Below are 19600 nucleotides of genomic sequence, written 5' to 3'. Positions count from 1 at the left end.
CCATGTGCAATGAATAGAAGCTTCACCGCGGACTACACCAGAAGTATTTTCTGGTGTGGTAGTAAACTTTATCGCACCGAGACGCTCAACGGATTCAAGGGCCTGGTAAGATGAAATGATTTGCTGGCATCCTGAGACAAACACATCGGTCACCACCAGGGCGAGAGAAAACAATTGATTAGAGATAGCAAGGTATACTGTCGACTTTCCGAAGAAAAGTATCCTTGGTAAACTGAAAGCTATTTATTATTCAGACTTTCGGGAAAATGCCGCTAAACGACACCAGCTACAGCACAAATAATTTAACGAGAGGTCCGCCCGGGTGCACCTGAGACTCCACTCCAAGCGGAGCAAGCAGATGGGTTGTCTGCGCCGCATAAAGCAAATGCTGCTATGGAAACGTTACCTTATTTATCCTGAGGAAGGAAGGCGGACATTGACTGGCTGATTTTACGATAAAACTTAACTGCTTTTCTAACACTTAACATGTTCTGTAGTCGCTGCCAAGTTTACAACTCAAGTTCATATGCTAAGAGGCTACTTTAGGCCCTCCACTTCAAGAAGCGTACACTCTTTACTCTATTTTTCGGCCCTCGGTGCCGCGAACGAGTTCATTTGTAAATCCGACCGGTCTATCAGGCAAGGTGAGGTCGTAGGATAAAATGGTGCAGTTTCATGCACTGAAACGAGAAATAAGCATCAAGGGCGAATACGGGTGAGAGGTGCTGTGCGCCTTTAGAAGCAATACTTGTTGTTGGGCTAATTGGTTAGAATCCATTCTAGCAGAGCACTAAGAACGAGGCAAAAGAACAAGAAGTATGACAGGACGAGGCGCTGAACTATGAACATTTATTTTGAAAGACGAGGCGGACCGATATTTAAGAAGTGTCCTATTAGACCACGTGGCTACGGAAAATACAAATAAAAACCAAACAAATGGTGACACAAAAACTTCAGGTACCAAGGAGCGAGGGCAAGACCTCGCGTGACTGAGAAGTACCGGATCAGAACAAGGCAAAATATATTAGATATCTACATACAAAGTAGGAATTTCTAGTGTTTTTAGCGTTTTTACTTCCCCTTACTTGCTTTCCTGTTTTTCTTCTTTTACCGTGTTGTTTTTCTTCTTTTGACACGTTAAAGAACCCCAGGTGGTCGAAATTTCTTGAGTCTTTCACTACGGCGTCTCTCATTGCCTGAGTCGCTTTGGGACGTTAAACCTCGTAAAGTAAAGTAAAGTGAAAGTATGAGAGAATCGAGGAAGAAGTCGGCGCCGAAAGTGATGCAAAAATTTTACGAATATTTCTTGAAGAGTTATATCAGCGGTCATCATCGTCATCAGCCTGACTATGGCCGCTGCAGGGCAACGGCCTCTCCCATGTCTCTTGGAATCCACTCCGTTACTATTAAAGACCGCGGTTATCTCGCCTTCACATTACATGCCCTGCTCAAGCCCCTTTCTTCCTCTTGATTTCGACTAGGATGTCATGAACCCCGCGTTTGTTCCCTCACCAACTCTGCCCACGTCCGGTCTCTTAACGTTACATCTATCATTTTTCTTTCCATAGCTGGCTGCGTAGCGCTTAACTTGAGCTGAACCCTTTTCGTTAGCCCCCGCGTTCCTGCCCCGTGTGTGAGTACCGGTAATATGCCGCTGTTGTACACTCTTCTCTTGAGGCATATTCGTAAACTGCCATTTATGATCTGAGCTAACCTGCTGTATGAGCTCCATTCTCATTCTTCTAGTTTTCGTTTCAAGATCCGCATCAGCGGTCACTACCTGCCCTAAGTAGACATATTCCTTACCACTACCAGCACCTCGCTTCCAATTGTGAACTGCTGTTCTCTTGCTAGACGGTTGAACATTGGTATTGAGCCAATGGTCTTAAGTAGAAAAAAACATCACTCATCCCTGCGTTTCGAAGCAGGCCTGCGCCAACACAGCAGCTTGATCTACCGACGCTACAAATTTTTTTGTGCTCTTTACGCTATCTCTGTGTTGAACACAGTTTTAATCCCCATCGGAAACACCGCCATAAAATATGGTAGAAAAATTGTAGCGATACTACAAAACGTGGCGGTAAAGGTGTCAAACGTGTTCGGAGTAGGGTCGCGCCATCTTACTACGGTGGAGGTAATGGTGCATACGGTGGTGTCCACTATATGATAGTGTCATGCTGGTTGAGAAAGACGGTATACATGGTGCAAGTCTCCGTGCCTGTGCTGGGAGCCACCATAGCATAAGGATGTGCGTGGTGGCTTTCCACTTGGAAAGTGGAGTTTTGTGGTTTGCTGAGAACGCTAATTGTTTCGGTTCTGCGAGTAAATGGGGATCACAGTTTCGACAGAATTGATGGCCTAAAGATATTTGCTAATTGTGGAAAGCTTTCGCTTTATAACTGGGGATTCTAGCTGCGCAGTTCGAGAGATCGGTTCTCACATGGCGACTTTCGCGCTATGTACTTGTTAAAACCGTGCACTGCCTGGGGCAATAGGGGCTGACCGCGTCTGTGAGGTTTTCATCATCTTGCCAAGGATGTCATGCACCTGATATTCCGCAAGCGGCAGTAGCGAGATGATGGGGGGGGGGGGTGGGAGGGGTGAGAGGGGAGGGGGGCGTGCTATGTGTAGATGGCAGTGCCACGACAAGAAAACGAGGATGTCTCGATCAAGAGAGAGAATTCAAGCTAGCTTCCAAACTTGCGCTACTATTGTCGCGAAAGCAACACTAAGCTTGACAGCCAACTCGGCTCCTCACGTGGTCGCACTTCAGCCTTGGGGTTGCCTAGCAACGCCGCAGCCGTGCTCCAACAGATGGCGCCGCCGTCGCCGCTCGCTCCACCATATGTGCTCCGCTGGGGTAGTGGGAGAGGAGGTGTGGCCTCGCGGGGTGTGTTTATATTATATATATATATATACATATATATATATATATGCGCTTCGCCTCAGTAAATTCTAGTCGTTACAGAGAGCGCGAAAGAGAGGCAACTACCAAAGAACGGAGTGAGGAACAGACAACGCGCTCACTGCTCTCTGTAGCTACTGCTCCCTGTGGCAAGAAATAAACTGAAATGAATGAATGAATGAATGAATGAATCAATGACACGGCAGAAGAACGCGCCGCACGACTCGAGAAGCGGACTCGTAATGAAGAGGCCGCTGGAAGAAGTTGTGACGCGTCCCGGAGTGACTCTTCAACAGCGGAATAGAGTTCTGGAGAGCGTTGGAATTAGACGCTGCGTAGACGATATGCCGAAGAAAGGAAGCTTTTTTCAATTCAGCTAGGGTCCACCAGACCTAAACTGCAGCCAATTTTTTTGCATTTCTTTCTTCGTGGTAGGCCGACAGTTGGCCTACACCATCAAAATAGAAACATGAACCTCTTTCGTCAGGGGCGCCTATTATGACTGCAAAATCACTTCTGCAGGTAAATTACTAGCTGGAGTGACCTTTCCAGATCTTGGAACACGAAGCTCCAGCCTCAGCTACGTGGAAGAGGAATTTCTTCTTCTAGAGACAAGAAAGGTTTCAGCTGACCATGATTTTCAGTTCGTTATCAAGCTGGAGAAGGAAGCGTTGTCCACCAGTTATTATATTTATTGTCTATTCATGAATCAGTAAAGAAACCGATTCATATATAAAGGTGCTATCCGTGCATACTTAGCTTCAACAGCTCCAAGTGAGCGCTCGTTATGGAAATCAGTCATATCATCTATTTATCGCCTCTCCAGCCGTATTAGTCACCATAAGGTCGTCTACGCCTCCACCCCATGAACTACCCCTCATTCCCAATCTTCTTCGTCACGTCATCCCGAGAGTGGATTGATCTGCCACAGGACGCCGTTCACCATATCAGCGCCATCCATTTTAAGAAAGCTATCAGGAACATTGTTCCTTAATCGCCACGCCCATCTCTAATGAAATGCCCCATACAAGGGGCCTTGGGGGTAACAAAGAAAAAAATAACACATTGAAACCACCACGAAGCATATATTCGCAGTTTATCAATGAATAATGTTGCGACGAATTAATGAACGCAGGCAGTTTCTCGGCCTGAATGTCCGTATATTGTTGATGAGACAGGTATAAGACACCAATGAGCATCGCCCCACTTCAGATTTTACAGACATAACCTAGGCCAAATCTGAACGCCTTGTCGTTATCTGAGACAGGTCGATCATAGCATTAATGCCCAACATTAAATTCGGCCCATGGTTGGAACAAGTATAAATTCGGCCAAGTCTCCAAAGTGGGACCAATGTTCGCGCTAATTTCCGCCACCTTAATGCCAGCGTAGGTCCGTGGTTGGTATTCTTCTTGGGTATGCCGTCAAGGAAGATTAGCACTCGCTACTGCTCCCACGTAGGCGGGGTCTTAATAGGACGTAAAGCTAGCCCAGTTATCTTCATGTTGATAGAGTAACAATTTGGGACCGATTTTCATGCATATGCAGGTAGATTAATTTATTTGTTCCTTTATCTGTCGCGTCAAGTGGGCCGTAATTTCTTTGGAAAGAATCAATGTTTTCGACTAATTACGATCAGTTTATACTGGCCCTAGTATCGCTAGTGTTGCGATATGCCGTTAAATGAAATGTCCTTTATGGGTCTGTTTCGGGTGCTGTGTTATTCTTATCCGGGTTGCTTCACTAGCAAGCTGGGCTTGTTTCCTTCCACCGCTGACAAAGGTATGCTAGCGAAAATATTTTCTGGGTGGATCCACTGTCTCAGCACTCAGTTGTATTAAGTACCTTAGTGTTAACTTCTCGCAGACATTTTAACTGGTCAACCCACATAATATAGGCAGTTTAAAGTGCTACCAGACTTCATAGCTACCTCTGTCGTAATGTATTTCTAGCTTTCCCAACGCTTAAATTTCTATCTTATAAAGCACTCGTTCTACCAAAAGTAGATATCGCGCCTAATCTGACCCCGCTCAAAATACTCTAATTAAACTCAGCTTTCTGAAAACTACAATGATGGGTTCAAGTACGCCAACAACACGTAGCCTGCCAGTATTGCTTTCTTTAAATCTAAAGTAGGCTTCCGTGACTAGCAGCCATGCCGCAGATTTCCAAAACTATATGTGTATAATCAATATATCCTATCACAATTTCACTTTTAGAGTAACCTATCCGACCTGATCATCGCTCTTCGTCTTGCACAAGTTACCACAAAGCCGTATACCAAAGTCAGCTTGCACAATGACACACTTTCATTCGTTCTTCAAAGCAGCTTATACTTGAAGCACTCTTTTCGTAAATGCTATATTTCATAGAATCCCGGATCGTTTGAGAATGGGGCCCTTGAATAACTTCCTCATCCTTTCGAGATTGGGGCTGTAAATTGCTCAAAAGAAAAAAAAGGTTGATCTGCAAAACAGAGAGCCATGCACCACTGCTCTAAACTGATACTATTTAAACTCACGCTATTATTAAAATGGCCGATCCTTATTTAAAGTTTTCAGTTCAATACATTTAGTGCCTTTGTATTTTTGTTGGATGTTTTCAAGTACAGTTTATGCAGAAGTTAAATTCATGGCCTTGACTTTAGAACTGGAAATCAGTGCAATGAAAAACTACTTCGAAAAGTATAAAAATTGAAAAGTTCCTGATATAATGACTTTCTCAACAGCAAAATTTCTTTTGATATCTTGCAGCTTAGTTTCAGAGCATTTATATTTTCGAAAGCCTCAAATAACATTTTGTGAAATTGCCTGTAAAGCAGATTTTCTATTTGCTAGATAATTCTTGGACAGAAATTGCACGTTTTCATCCAAAAGCACGTAAATCAGTTTTGTGACATCTAAGACTCAGAAAAAACTTGCTTTTAACACACTGACTGACTGAGATAAAATTAATCAAGGCAATAAAAACACGGAGTGTGCGAGGTGGCTGAAACCAACTGATTCCTATTGACAGTCGCAAAGCATAGTGATCACCATTTTCTCACTAAAATATTGGAAATAGCTTCTTCTATCCTTCTATCAGCGAATAGTCTACCGCGTTTATAAACACAACGCAAAAATGCGTACACCAAAATCTTACTGACGCACTCTCCTTTACCAGGCTACTACTTCATGGTCTTGAAACGCGTCTCAGCAAACAAAACCCTCTCTTCTCGGGACCGCTGTCTCCATAAAGGATTGCATGTGCACTGGAAGAGAGATACGAGTGTTAATTTTTATCATTTCGATCATTTTATTGTAGGCTGGTAGTTAAAGCTGCCTACTCGGGACCTTGCTGAAACAGTTGACTTAGGTGTCTTCAAAGACGTTAGCCATACTGACTGTCATCACTAAAACTCTTAAAGAGCGAAAAAATTCTGCAATCCAGGCCACGCTATATTGACACCGCCAAATCATCGTCGTCGTTCTACTAGAACCACGAGAGCGCGGAATGCGCGCGCGAGCTGGCCTTAAAAAGAAGAAGCCGAAGTGTCTGTCTGCGAAGGCTCCGCTTTTGGGACTACTACTGACGTCCGCTGCAGTCACCTACTCCAACCGAGCTGTACCACCCGTGACATCTGGTGGAGGGCGCTGGGTAACGCATTCCATGCCTCGGACTCTCCCAGCAAGCAGGGATTCAAGTGCTCGAGGGTTATCTGCCATCGAGGTGTCGCCTGTACACCACGGCAGCCGCCGGCTCCAAGGCCTTCAACCCGTGTTTGGGCTTCTAGAGTCTCGCTCAACCCAAGCGGTTCGTTCAGCGCCATCGTCGACGACCGTCCAGCCCGAAATAGGCATGCAGACGACGATTAGTTCACCTTCTGTTGTGCTGCAGCAGCCTCGGGAGCCACCGATCTTCCAAGGTTCTCCAGGCGAAGACCCGGAAGACTGGCTGGAGAAATTTGAACGCGTGGCCCGGTACAACAGATGGGCGGAAGACTCCAAGCTTCAACACGTGTTTTTTTCGCTGGAGGGCGCAGCTCGTACGTGGTTCGAGAACCGGGAGTCGTCCATAACGACGTGGAACGTATTTAAAGACCAGTTCCTGAAGGATTTCACCACGGTGATTCGAAGAGAACGGGCCGATCTGCTCCTTCAGTCCCGAACCCAGCTACCAAATGAAAACATACTGGTATACTTCGAACAGATGGCAAAGTTATTTCGTCGAGCTGACCCGGACATGACAGAGCAGAAGAAACTCCGGTACCTTATGCGAGGTGTCAAGGAGCAAATCTTTGCCGGACTGGTTCGCAATCCACCGAGCACGGTCGCAGAGTTTCTGTCGGAGGCAACCACCATGGAAAAGACACTCGATATGCGGTTGCGGCAATACGAGCGTCAACCTTTGGCCATGACTGCGGCAACCACGGACATCAGTAACACCCACATGCTTCGCGAAACCGTACGAGCTATCGTTCGCGAGGAGCTCCAGAAGCTGTTCCCGGCTACGCCGCCTGCGCCAACGGTTACTGCTCTATCCGAGGTTATTCGGGAAGAGGTGCAACAGGCGCTTACAACACCAGCTCCCTTTCAGCCTTCCACAGCCCCACCACAAATGACATACGCCGCTGTTGCTCGTCGCGCACAACCGCCGCCGACTCGTCTTCAGGAAACCCCGGCCTCTTTTCGGCCGCCACCACCTGCTCGTCCTGCTCCATCGTATCCCCGTAAAAGTGACATCTGGCGCACTCCCAACTACCGTCCTCTCTGCTATCACTGCGGTGAGCCGGGCCACCTGTACCGCAACTGCAGGTATCGTCAGATGGGCCTGCCGGGGTTCCCTGCAGATGCACCACGTCCGCAGCCTGGGCAGCGACCCAGAGAAATCAACGATTATCTGGCCGAATCTGCCGGTGGGACCCGCAGGTCGCCATCCCCACGTCGTCGGTCTTACGGTGGCTTTCCTCGGGGAAGGTCGCCAAGCCCCCGCCAGGAAAACTAAAAGCAGCAACCTTTGAGGGGGAGGTTGCTCAGCGACGAAATGTAACAGACCCTCCTACGCCGCAACTAGGTGGCCACCCGATGCCACTACCGAATGCCGTCCAACACCGTGAAACGCCGACTCGACGGGAATGCCACCTGACGTATCGAAATGAACCCGCGCCGCACCGCAGCCGTGACCGAACACCGCGCCGTACCGCTCACACGCCGTCTACGACAGCAAACCTGAGCATTTCCCTCGACGGAACAGACGTCACTGCACTCGTCGACACAGGGGCGGATTACTCTATCCTCAGTGGAAATTTCGCCGCCACTTTGAAAAAGGTCACCACTCCGTGGATGGGCCCACAGATTCGTACAGCCGGGGGTCACTTAGTTACACCGACCGGGACTTGCACATCAAGAGTAGCAGTTCAAGGCGCAACCTACCTGGCAACGTTCGTTATACTCGAACATTGTTCACGTGACGTCATTCTCGGGATGGATTTCTTGACCGAGAATGGAGCGGTCATCGACCTCCAGTCAAAGGCCGTGTGTTTCTCCACAGAGAACGCAATACACAGAGATCCAGACCATCCGACCGCACTTTGCACCCTGGATGACCACGTCACCATCCCACCTCGTTCGAGTATTATGGTTTCTGTCGGCGCCAAGACTGTGCGGAATTTCGAAGGCGTCGCGGAAGGCAACCAGATCTTGCTTTTTGCCAGGAGCCTTGCTGTCGCCAGAGGAGTCGTTAATCTCGTCGACGGAGAAACAGAAGTGCTGATAACCAATTTCGGTGGTGCACACCAACATCTGAACGTGGGAACCGTTGTGGCTCACGTTGATGCCATCGCCCATGTCAGCAGCACACCCAGTATTTCCACAATGTCGTTGTCGCAAGAGCAGAGCCCAGTCACTGGTTTCACGTTCGACGTCAATCCAGCACTCTTCCCGACGCAGCAACAACAAGTTAAAGATCTTCTGCGCTACGGCGACATCTTCTCGGTATCATCGCGTGTTGGACGAACTCACCTAGCGAAGCATCGCATTATTACGGACGATAACGTGCACCCTCTTCGACAGTCCCCCTACCAAGTGTCTCCCGCTGAACGCGACGCTATTGGCCGCCAAGTCAAGGAAATGCTCCGCGACGACGTAATTCGTCCTTCCCGGAGTCCCTGGGCAGCGCCAGTCGTCCTTGTGAAGAAGAAAGACGGAACATTGCGGTTCTGTGTAGACTACCGTCGCTTAAACAAAATCACCAAAAAGGATGTCTATCCTCTCCCCCGGATCGACGACACTCTGGATCGCCTTTGTAGCGCTAAATACTTTTCTTCGATGGACCTCAAGTCAGGTTACTGGCAAATTGAGGTCGATGAGCGGGACCGTGAAAAAACAGCTTTTATTACTCCAGATGGCCTGTATGAATTTACGGCCATGCCCTTTGGACTGTGCTCTGCACCGGCAACTTTCCAACGCCTCATGGATACCGTCCTTGCCGATTTAAAATGGCAGACGTGTCTCGTCTATCTTGACGATGTTGTCGTCTTCGCCCCGACTTTCCAGGAGCATCTTCACCGCCTCGAATTGGTCCTACAAGCAATAAGGTCTTCTGGACTCACGCTCAAAAATGAGAAATGCCACTTTGCGTATACAGAGCTGAAGTTCTTAGGGCACGTTGTGAATCAAGCCGGTGTTCAGCCTGATCCTGAAAAAACAACAGCTATTGCACATTTTCCGCCGCCGCAAGACCTGAAAGCTGTCCGCCGTTTTCTTGGATTGTGCGCGTATTACCGTCGCTTCGTGAAAGATTTTGCTCGCATTGCCGAGCCGCTGACGCGCCTAACAAGGTCGGACACACCTTTCACATGGGAAGCAGCGCAAGAAAATGCATTCCGCAGCCTTCAAAGTTTCCTGCAGGCGCCTCCCGTTCTGGCTCACTTCGACGTAAACGCCGACACGGAGCTCCATACTGATGCCAGCAACATCGGCTTAGGTGCTGTCCTGGTCCAGATCCAAGCAGGTCAAGAACGGGTCATCGCTTACGCAAGTCGATGTTTGTCACCAGCCGAATCAAACTATTCCGCTACCGAGAAAGAATGCCTTGCCATTGTATGGGCCACTTCGAAATTCGGACCGTACCTTTACGGCAAAAATTTTAAGGTGGTGACCGATCATCATGCCTTATGCTGGCTCGCAAGCCTTAAAGACCCGTCCGCTCGCCTCGTCCGATGGAGTCTGCGGCTCCAGGAATACGACATGACTGTCGTGTACAAATCCGGGCGCAAGCACTCTGACGCCGATTGTCTGTCCCGCGCCCCAGTAGATCCTTCTACCGACGCCTGTAATGATGACGACATCTTACTGACTGCTCTCAGCGCCTCTTGCCTCGCTGACCAACAATGCGCCGACCTCGAACTTCGAGACGTAATGGAATTTCTCAACGGCAGCAACACGACCGCCCCACGCGCTTTCAGGCGCGTGTTGCCATCTTTATGCATCCGCAATGGTCTTCTGGTCAAGAAAAATTTCGCTCCAAACAATACGCAATACCTAATCGTCGTACCGTCTAGCCTGCGCAATGAAATCCTCCAAGCCTCCCATGACGAACCCACTTCTGGACATTTGGGCGTAGCCCGTACGCTAGCCCGAATCCAAGAGAATTACTACTGGCCTCGTCTCCGTGCTGATGTCACTCACTACGTCAGAACGTGCCGAGCCTGTCAGCGTCGCAAGGTACCGTCAACCAAACAAGCTGGGTTCTTGATGCCCATTAGACCACCCACAAGGCCCTTCCAACGAATAGGAATGGACATGCTGGGTCCGTTCCCACGTTCGAACTCTGGCAACAAATGGATAATTGTCGCGACGGACTACCTTACCCGCTATGCAGAAACGTCAGCTCTACCCAGCGGCACCGCTTTAGAAGTCGCTAAGTTCTTCGTGCATCAGATCGTACTCCGCCATGGGGCACCTGAAGTGCTGATCACTGACAGAGGCCCTGCGTTCATGGCTGAGCTGCTGCAGGAGATCTTGGTTTACAGTCATACCGACCACCGCCGAACAACGTCGTACCACCCTCAAACGAATGGGTTGACTGAAAGACTGAACCGAACCCTTTCTGACATGATTTCCATGTACGTCGATATTGAACACAAAACGTGGGACGAAGTGCTTCCTTATGTCACCTTCGCCTACAATACGGCCATGCAAGAAACAACGCAGATGTCTCCATTCCAACTCGTCTACGGCCGTGCAGTGACGACGATGCTCGACGCAATGTTACCACATCTGGACGACTCTAACCTTCACACTGATACCTACACGTTCCTGGAACGCGCCGAAGCTGCTCGCCAACTGGCCAAAGTTCGAATTCAGGACCAACAACTTCGAGATGCAGATCGCTACAATCGGCGCCGTCACGACGTCCATTATGCGCCTGGCGACCGTGTGTGGGTGTGGTTCCCCATTCGGCGACGAGGACTGAGCGAAAAACTCCTCCATCGCTACTTCGGACCATACCGCGTGGTCAGGTCATTGGGCGACCTCAACTACGAGGTCATTCCCGATGGATTTCAGAAGTCCCGACGGTCCCCGTGCCCTGAAGTGGTTCACGTGGTCCGCCTGAAGCCTTATCACGATCGGTAGCCTCGCCCACTAACCCCGTTCAGTCCTTCCGACCTCTCCACTCACTCCCAGCATCGGGACGATGCTTCTTTTTGCCGGGGAGTAATGACACCGCCAAATCATCGTCGTCGTTCTACTAGAACCACGAGAGCGCGGAATGCGCGCGCGAGCTGGCCTTAAAAAGAAGAAGCCGAAGTGTCTGTCTGCGAAGGCTCCGCTTTTGGGACTACTACTGACGTCCGCTGCAGTCACCTACTCCAACCGAGCTGTACCACCCGTGACAATATTAACAAGACTCAGTTGGTTTGGTTCCGTTAAGAAACTCCGTGATTTTTGTAATATTGGCTAATTTTACTCACTGCTGTGTTGAGAGACATCTGAATGTAAACAAGTGCATGATAGATGCGCCATCCAATTCCAGTTTCTCCCCCATGACATCATACATTACACGGATTCCTAACAAACACTTTCCGCAAGAGTGAAACCACTTTACGACCCGGTTCACCATTGCTAGCGTCCTCCACACAAGAAAACCCGAGAACGTGCTGTTGAACAGCAATACAGATAATAAATAGCACATAGAATGACAGGGCAAAATCTTATAAGTTAAAGTTCATCAATCGGAATTTTCTTTTAGTTAAACAAACATTTAACAAGTTTCTGTTCCTCAAAAACCTGCTCAAAGTTTGGTCAGTAAATATTAGATAATATTATTCTGGAGCTTCCCACATTGCTAAACGTTATGCCTTGCTTCGTGGCCAAAATTTTTATCCTGTCTCGTGGTTGTGCTTTATGATACCCGCCGTGCTTTGAGATAAGAGTGGGATATTGTGTTCATTAAAACAGTGCTTATAATGAAGGCCACTGGGGGTCTCTTCCCATCTTTTTCTTTTCCATGCAGGTCAAACAATGGAATTCATCAAACCTCAACTATGCAGTTGACAACATCGGGAGATTCGAAGCGACGATAAATGTCACGAAGCTGGATGTGAGTTTTTTGAATTTAGGACTGAAACCACCTATCAGCGACGTGGAATAAAGCGCCTTCATGCAAGCGTTGTTTGGTAGCTGTGTCGTCCATCACTGCGACGTTGATAATGGGTGACAGCGATACATAGATGCGGAGTCGCGGCGTCGAAACGTCATAAAGAATTTCAGTTTAAATGAAGCCCTTGCATCAGCGCTTATAACATTTCTTTTGACAAAATGCAGAGCCCTTTTCTTGTGCAGAACACGTTCATAATCTACATTTCTTGGCTATGTTAAGCGAGATACATAGTGTTAACTTGGCAGCACAGCCATTAGCTTGCAAAGTTCTTGTCACAACAATATTAGGCAGAAATGGTTGTTCAGGTGTCAACGTAAACCAGTGAAGATATGTGTAACTGTGCCTTCCGGAGGCCACAACAGGTTTATTTATTTATTGATTTGTTTATTTATATATTTTTTGTTTATTTGTTTTCAATATTTCAAATGCACCTGTGCAGGGATATTACATGAGGGATGAACAATCGCAACGACAGATGAGTTATTCAACAAAACGCTTGAAATGGTCGTGATTGCAATCGATGACGGCTGCGGCAGGAAGGTTTTTATAGTCCTCGGGCGTTGTTACGAAGAATGAGGAAAGATGTGCTGATGAACAAGCTGAAGGCGGGTGCACGGCCTTATGATAGCTGGGGCGGCAGGACTGGCGATGTGCTGGTAGAATGGCAGGGTTACGCGGTCATTCGTAATAGAATTTATCGAAAAGGGATAGGCGAGAGATTTCTTTCGATACAAAAGGCTGGGTAGGTTAGCTAGTGCTTTGAGTTTAGTAATGCTTGATGTAAATGAATAATTAGAAAGAATAAAACGCGCAGAATGGTTCTGAACAGGCTCTAGCAAATTTATGCGGTTAATTTGCTGTGGGTCCCAGATAGCGCATGCGTATTCGAATTCAGGTCGACCGAAGATGCAGTATGTTAGGAATTTTACAGAAGGAAGGCCTAATCGAAGGTAACCGCGCAAGTAGGCGAAGACACGGTTATCTTCATTCGCCAGTTTTGTTATGTGATCGGTCTATGGAAGGTCGGCAGTCAAGTTAATTCCTAAGTATCTGTAAAAAGTTACGGAACTTAGGTCAGATATCGGAAATTTGTATTTTCGGATTGGATGGAATTTTCTGCGATGGAAAGTAAGAAGAGATGATTTCACAATATTTAAGGACCTGCCATTTTTCGCACCAAATTTGTATGTTGTCAAGATAGTTCTGAAGTGCATTAACATCGGTTACGTTGCTAAGAGGCCGATAGATCCCAAAGTCATCTGCAAATAAGCGAATATTTTAGGGGATGTTATTTGGAAGATCAATAATATAAATTAAAAATAAAAAAGGACCGAGGACTGTGACTTAGGTCACGCCTGAAATAACGAGGTGAAAGGGAGAGGAGCCATTGGTAGTGTGTACAAATTGATAACGATTGCTGAAAAAGTCTCGGATCCAATAAGGGACTAAGTCAGTAAGGAATAGGGATGAAAGTTTTATAAATAGACGTTTGTGGGGTGCTCCATGGAATGCTTTTTCAAAACTCAGGAATAAAGCGTTGACCTTGGTGTTGGTGTCAGTTTTATAGCTTATATTTAAAGAGGGCTAGGTGGGTGTCGCGACAGAGTCCCTTGCAGAAACCGTGCTGTTTAGGAAAACAAATTTGACATCTAGAACGAAGTTTACAATGTGAGAGTAAATTATGTGCTATATTAATTTGGAGCAAATACTTATTAGGAAAATGGGGCACTAGTTATTACTTGAAAACGGATTACCTTCTTTTTTAGAACTGGAATTACCTTCCGCACTTTTGAGTGCTTAGGAAAAACGCCAGATGCGAGCGACTGCTGAAAAATGTGTGATAAAATGACGCCACTTGTATGTTTGTAGTTTTAGGTGAAGGCATACAAATTTTCAAACATTTCTTTACGTACTCCAAATATGAATACCTGGCAAAGTTGTGATGTAATCCAGCGCAAAATAATATCAAATTTTTAACTCACAAACAATTTTTTAATCTGCTCAAGCTCTCTACAGCCGCCTGAAGATATAAATTACCCTTGGTCCCTGCAACATCATCACGTCTGACACAAGTTCAGAAAAGTTCAGAAAACTTTCTCCACATATCTCTTCCTGTAAATCTGCAAAATCTCTCCTTATAGGGCTGCTTATGACGATGCCAGGCAACATCAGACCAAAACCTATGAATATGGTTGGACATAAATTTTTTTCAGAATCAGCATGCCGAATTTCGAGGATGGCCTTTGGTAAATTTTGGAACTAATGCGGGTGAAATATGGAGGTCATCATCTTGTCCAGCACGGTCAGATACGGTTGTAAGTCAAAATGGGACCAAATCAGCCGAGCTAAAATTTCGTTGGTGGCCCAAGCCAAATTTTTTCAGTGGCTCAAGCTAAGTTTGGAGGTTGCCATAGTCCCGCGCACGCATAGTTATGGTTGGACATTAATTTTGGTTCAAATCAGCTTAAGTAAAATTTCGCGGGTGGGCCGGAGCAAATTTTGAAAATGACTAAGGCCAAATTTGGAGGTCGCCTTCGTGTCGGACACGGTCAATTATGATTGTATTCGAATTAGGCCCGAATCAGCCGAGGTCCAATTTCGTTGCTGGCTCTGCCCAAACTTTCGCAATGGCGCGGACTAAATTTGGAGGTCGCCCTCGCACTGAGCACGGTCAGTGATTGTTCGGCACTGATTTAGTTCCCAGGCGGCCAAGGTCAGTCCTCGCTGGCGGCGGTCGTCGGTAGAGGTTCTGTTTAGTTCCTCAAGACCTTCACTCGTACCCTGGCCTTCTTTCATACCCTGCTTGGAGCAGGCTGTGCGCTCTAGAATGTGTCCATGCGATACCTGACGCAGACGACAAAAACGCGAGATATGCCCATACCTGCCGCACGAGAAGCACGTGCCTGATTGAATTTTCCCGTATGCCTGAATGGATGCTCTTCGCGTATCCGAAGCTGGTTCTCCAGCCGATCCAGACGTTCACGAAACTCACTCGCCTCTTCGCTGCTTTCTACACGTACGACAATAGCGGTGCTCTTGCGGATCACCTCCTGTAACTGCTCTTCTTTAGACGCCACCTCCACCGCCTCTTCGAACGTCTTGGGATCATGTGACACAGCAAATCTCCTCATCGGGTCGCGGAGCCCATTCAGAAAAATAGATTTCAGCTGCTCCTTAAGGATGTCGAGCCTCACTTCTCTTTTGGACGCCTCATCGCCATCAACGTCCCTAGAGGCATCCACCTCTAGATTACGCAGTTTGCTCGCCAACGAACGCACATTCTCCCCAGCGTTGTGCCCTGTGCTTAGAAACTTCTCAGACTTCCTGCACGCCGGCTCAGTATCAATTCGTTTCAGCGCGAACGCTTTAAACGATATATACGAAGTCACGCCGGCCACCTCCTCATCCAACCACGCAGTCTAGAGCCGCCCCGACCATCTTACACCGCGCCATCCCGGTTAACTTTTAATTCTGCATCAGTACAGATCACCGACCTGCTCTAAAATTTGGAGAAAGTCCCTTATTTTGGGACTGTTGTCACCCCCCGTGAATCATGGAATCACCGCTCCTAGAAGAATCTGATTAACTCCTATCACGCCTTCGTGAAGACTATAGGATTCCTGTAGCGACATGTTGGCCTCTTTCTCCTCGAGTACGAGGGTTAATTGCCTCGCACCAAAACCTCAGCAAGATCCCACCGCTGCCACCACTTGTAAAATTCCCGCCCTTGGGGGTCGGTCACAAAGCAACCTAATTCATTGCTCTCTGCCGGTCCTGCTGAAGCGAGGAGAATTGAGCCAACAAGGCGGTAACCCGGCAAAACATCATTTCTCTGCCTGAAGGCGAAACTGGGGGTCCGCTCACCGCTAGCTTTTAGGAGAACTGGTTGTGCGTCCGGCAGGTAGGGCCTCACTCCGCTCGTCTTCCGTCGGCGGGCCGCGGCTGCCTCGGCTCTCCCGTGGTCAGCCTCTCTTCCCGGCGGCCGGCTCTCATCCTCTGTGCCCGTTGTCCTCCCGCCGCGACCACCGCGTCCCGCTGGAGCTCCTCAGCTTCTGTTTCTCTCTGAGGGTCCTCCTCGTTCTACGGTCTTTTTGCCGTCGGTTCTCCTGCAGTTGGCCAAGAAGACACGTCGAATTCTCAGAAACTGCGCCCGTTACACAAGGAGGGCCGATCGCCTCGTTGGGGATGTCTCGGGGGGATCAGATGTCCCTCGCAGGGCAGCGCTTTCCTGCAGCCAACGTATTGCCCCCTGTGTTGGCAGCTCGACTGGTGACAGCCGCCGACTTTGCTACTTCGAGCCGTTACGCCGTCGGCTGCTGGATAGGGAAGCTTGCCGCCACGCACGCAAGCACACACAAACGTGCTCGTCCGCCCGCCCCGGGGGAGGGGGGAAACCACAACCTCACAACAAACCGTAGGGAATCTGTTGTGAGTGTCGGGCAGCGCACACGGCCGCCTCCCATCTTCTACCCTCTAGCTCTCTGTGGCCCGCCTGCGTCTGCAGTGCCCAACGCATTACACACCAGTGCTTTCGCAAGCATATTGAGGTCTATAGTTCTGCACATAGGCGCAATATCGCTGGCACAAGTCGGCGGAGTGAGTTCTTTTAACCCTGATTTTGAGCCTTATGTATTCAGTTCATCATAACACCGACATCAAATCAGGCACTGAATGATGAGCGACTTTTCCGATGAGTAGACCTAAGCTCTAAAACCGCAAAGAGTTCCAGTCAGTGAGTGTTTCTGACGAGAGGGAGCTGCAGTTGCGGCTGCGAAAGATATTCGTTCAGAGAAGTTCGGCGCGTCGCAAGCGTCTCTGCACGATGACATAGGAGTCATGGCGGCGGAGCAGAGGCCGAACACAGGGTGGCCGTGAAGATTCAGGAAGTTGCGCTCCAACTGCCCCTGTGGGTAAGTGAAAGGTGGTGTGTGGCGTAGAACGGACTGAGGTCCCGCGTCGGCGATCCAACGGATGCCTGCGGTATATAGCTATGACCTGCCGTCCGATGGTTGCCACTGCCAAGCTTGAATGCCACGTCCTATGCTAAGCCACCTTCCTGAGCACCTCGTATTTCCGACACGTCAAGCTTCCACTTCTCATACCATACCACATTTCTTCGCCTTCTTTTGGGGGCCGCACTTGCGCGTCAATGCCACGCGGTTTGGCCAGGAAACACACCACACAGGCTAATTCCGCACGCGGGCACCACACCTCACCGCTTTCTTTCGCGCTGTTCTCCTTCACATTGTCGAATCACTAACTCTTTAAGCAACGTACATACTGGCTGAGAATATCACAGCTTTCTTAATTTCATTTAGGTTTGGCAAAGATATATCGCGAGCAAAAACAAAAGACCCAATACATTAAGGAACACAGCGACTTTACTCCTGCAGAAAATTTGGAATACATTCCGTCGGCAGCAACCATCTCGTCGTATATACATTCCTATTCCGCCGTAAAATGGCTGCCTATCAGAACTCGCTGCGACTGGAGATAAAACGAAAACGAAAAGAATACTTGAGAGAAGTAATAGTATTTGTAGATAAAGGACGGAGATAACAAAGACGAATAAATACTCGAAGAAGTATTGTAATGCTTAGCGTTATGGATTCCTTTAATGGTCTGGGTTCCTCTTTCCGTATCGCTTCGCAGACAAGGAGAAGTTTTATTTTTTTATTTGTAATGCCCTCAGGGCCCAGGTCGGGCGTTACAGAGGTGAATGGATTGCCTAGATTTACAGCAATATGATAGAAACAGACATACAACCTTGTCAAACCTAAAAATAACGCAGTGCTAAAATGATTAACTACAGGGACGCCAAGATATAGGACGGCACAAAAAAATAATAAGCATTAAAGAAAATGATTGAGAACACCAAAATGCGCTATTAGATCAATTTTTACCAAGCTAACATCTGCTATATACGCTAGCGCTTCGGGAAAGTTGTTCCGCTTATTAACAGAATACAAGGGAATGAATCGTGAAAGGAAGCATTTGTTTGGCATGCAAAAGATGCAATTTTATGACGCTGGTCAACGAGAGGTGTTGTGCAGTATTGTGCATTTTTATCGGGAAGATTTTCAAAAATTTTCCCGCCTCAATCGCTGGCTCATTTGCGGTGAAACTGCACATAGAGCTTGCGGATTATAGTAACTTTTGTGTCGTAGCTAGTTTCACAACGGTAGTTAGTTCAGCCGTGCGTGATGCGAAGACGTAATCGTTTACGTAGACATCGCAAACGAAAACCCGCAAACGACTTTTTCGCTGAAGGCCGGCAGTGGCGCCATCTGTTTTCGGCAGTGGAAAACGTCACAAGGCCGCCGCGATGAGCGTTGCAAACAATATTCTTTGAAAGGTAAAGTCTCGTTAAATCAGTTCTGATACCTTTTTTTTTGCTCAATTAGCAGAAATTGTTCTAAGCGCTTTCAGTACAAGCAGACTGAATGAATGAATGAATGAATGAATGAATGAATGAATGAATGAATGAAGTTTATTCCCGTCATCATAAGACCTCACGGTCGGGGCGCAGCAATTAGGAGGGAGTGCCTCCCAGCCGCCTCTCAGCACCGGAGACCGCGGAGAGAGTCTTGTAGTAAGCCGTCTCCGCCTGACGAAAAAGGAGTCTTTGCTGATCCGGGTCGTCGCTCCGGATCAGCTCTTCCCAGGTGTCAAGGTGTGGGAAGCTTTGTGATTTAACGCCAGGAAAATCCCGAAACTCCCAAATTAAGTTATTTTGCGAAGTCATTCTGTGGCAGCTACTGCAAAGCTCAGGCTCCCCAGTGTCTTCATCGTGTGGTATAGAGTACGGAAAGAATCTGTAAGTAGAGTACGGAAAGAATCTCAGAATCTGGATCTAATATGAGTCTATCCAAAAGCTGGGCAATTCTCAGGTATATGATTAATCCAACCAAATCCAAGAGGAAGACCAGGCTAAATCAAACCAAAATCAAGCATAATTTTAAAGGGAGCAATTAGGACCTGCTAGATAAGATCCGCAAAACCAATGTTTGTCAGCACCCACGCTCTCCACTACCGGAATATGAAGGCGGGGAA

General features: G+C 47.9%; 1 long non-coding RNA gene across 1 annotated transcript; it reads left to right on the top strand.

Moving 5' to 3' along the window:
• Positions 1-12553, top strand: LOC144107189 (uncharacterized). The gene is made up of 2 exons (XR_013309246.1): positions 1-105; positions 12401-12553. It is a non-coding gene; the product is annotated as an uncharacterized LOC144107189 (long non-coding RNA).
• The last annotated feature ends 7047 nt before the right edge of the window (positions 12554-19600 follow it).

Source organism: Amblyomma americanum, chromosome 10 (genome assembly GCF_052857255.1).
Source record: "Amblyomma americanum isolate KBUSLIRL-KWMA chromosome 10, ASM5285725v1, whole genome shotgun sequence".
NCBI classification, from domain to species: domain Eukaryota; kingdom Metazoa; phylum Arthropoda; class Arachnida; order Ixodida; family Ixodidae; genus Amblyomma; species Amblyomma americanum.
The sequence above is the reverse complement of the archived record's forward strand: the minus strand, read 5'-3'. Positions and strand labels throughout refer to the sequence as shown.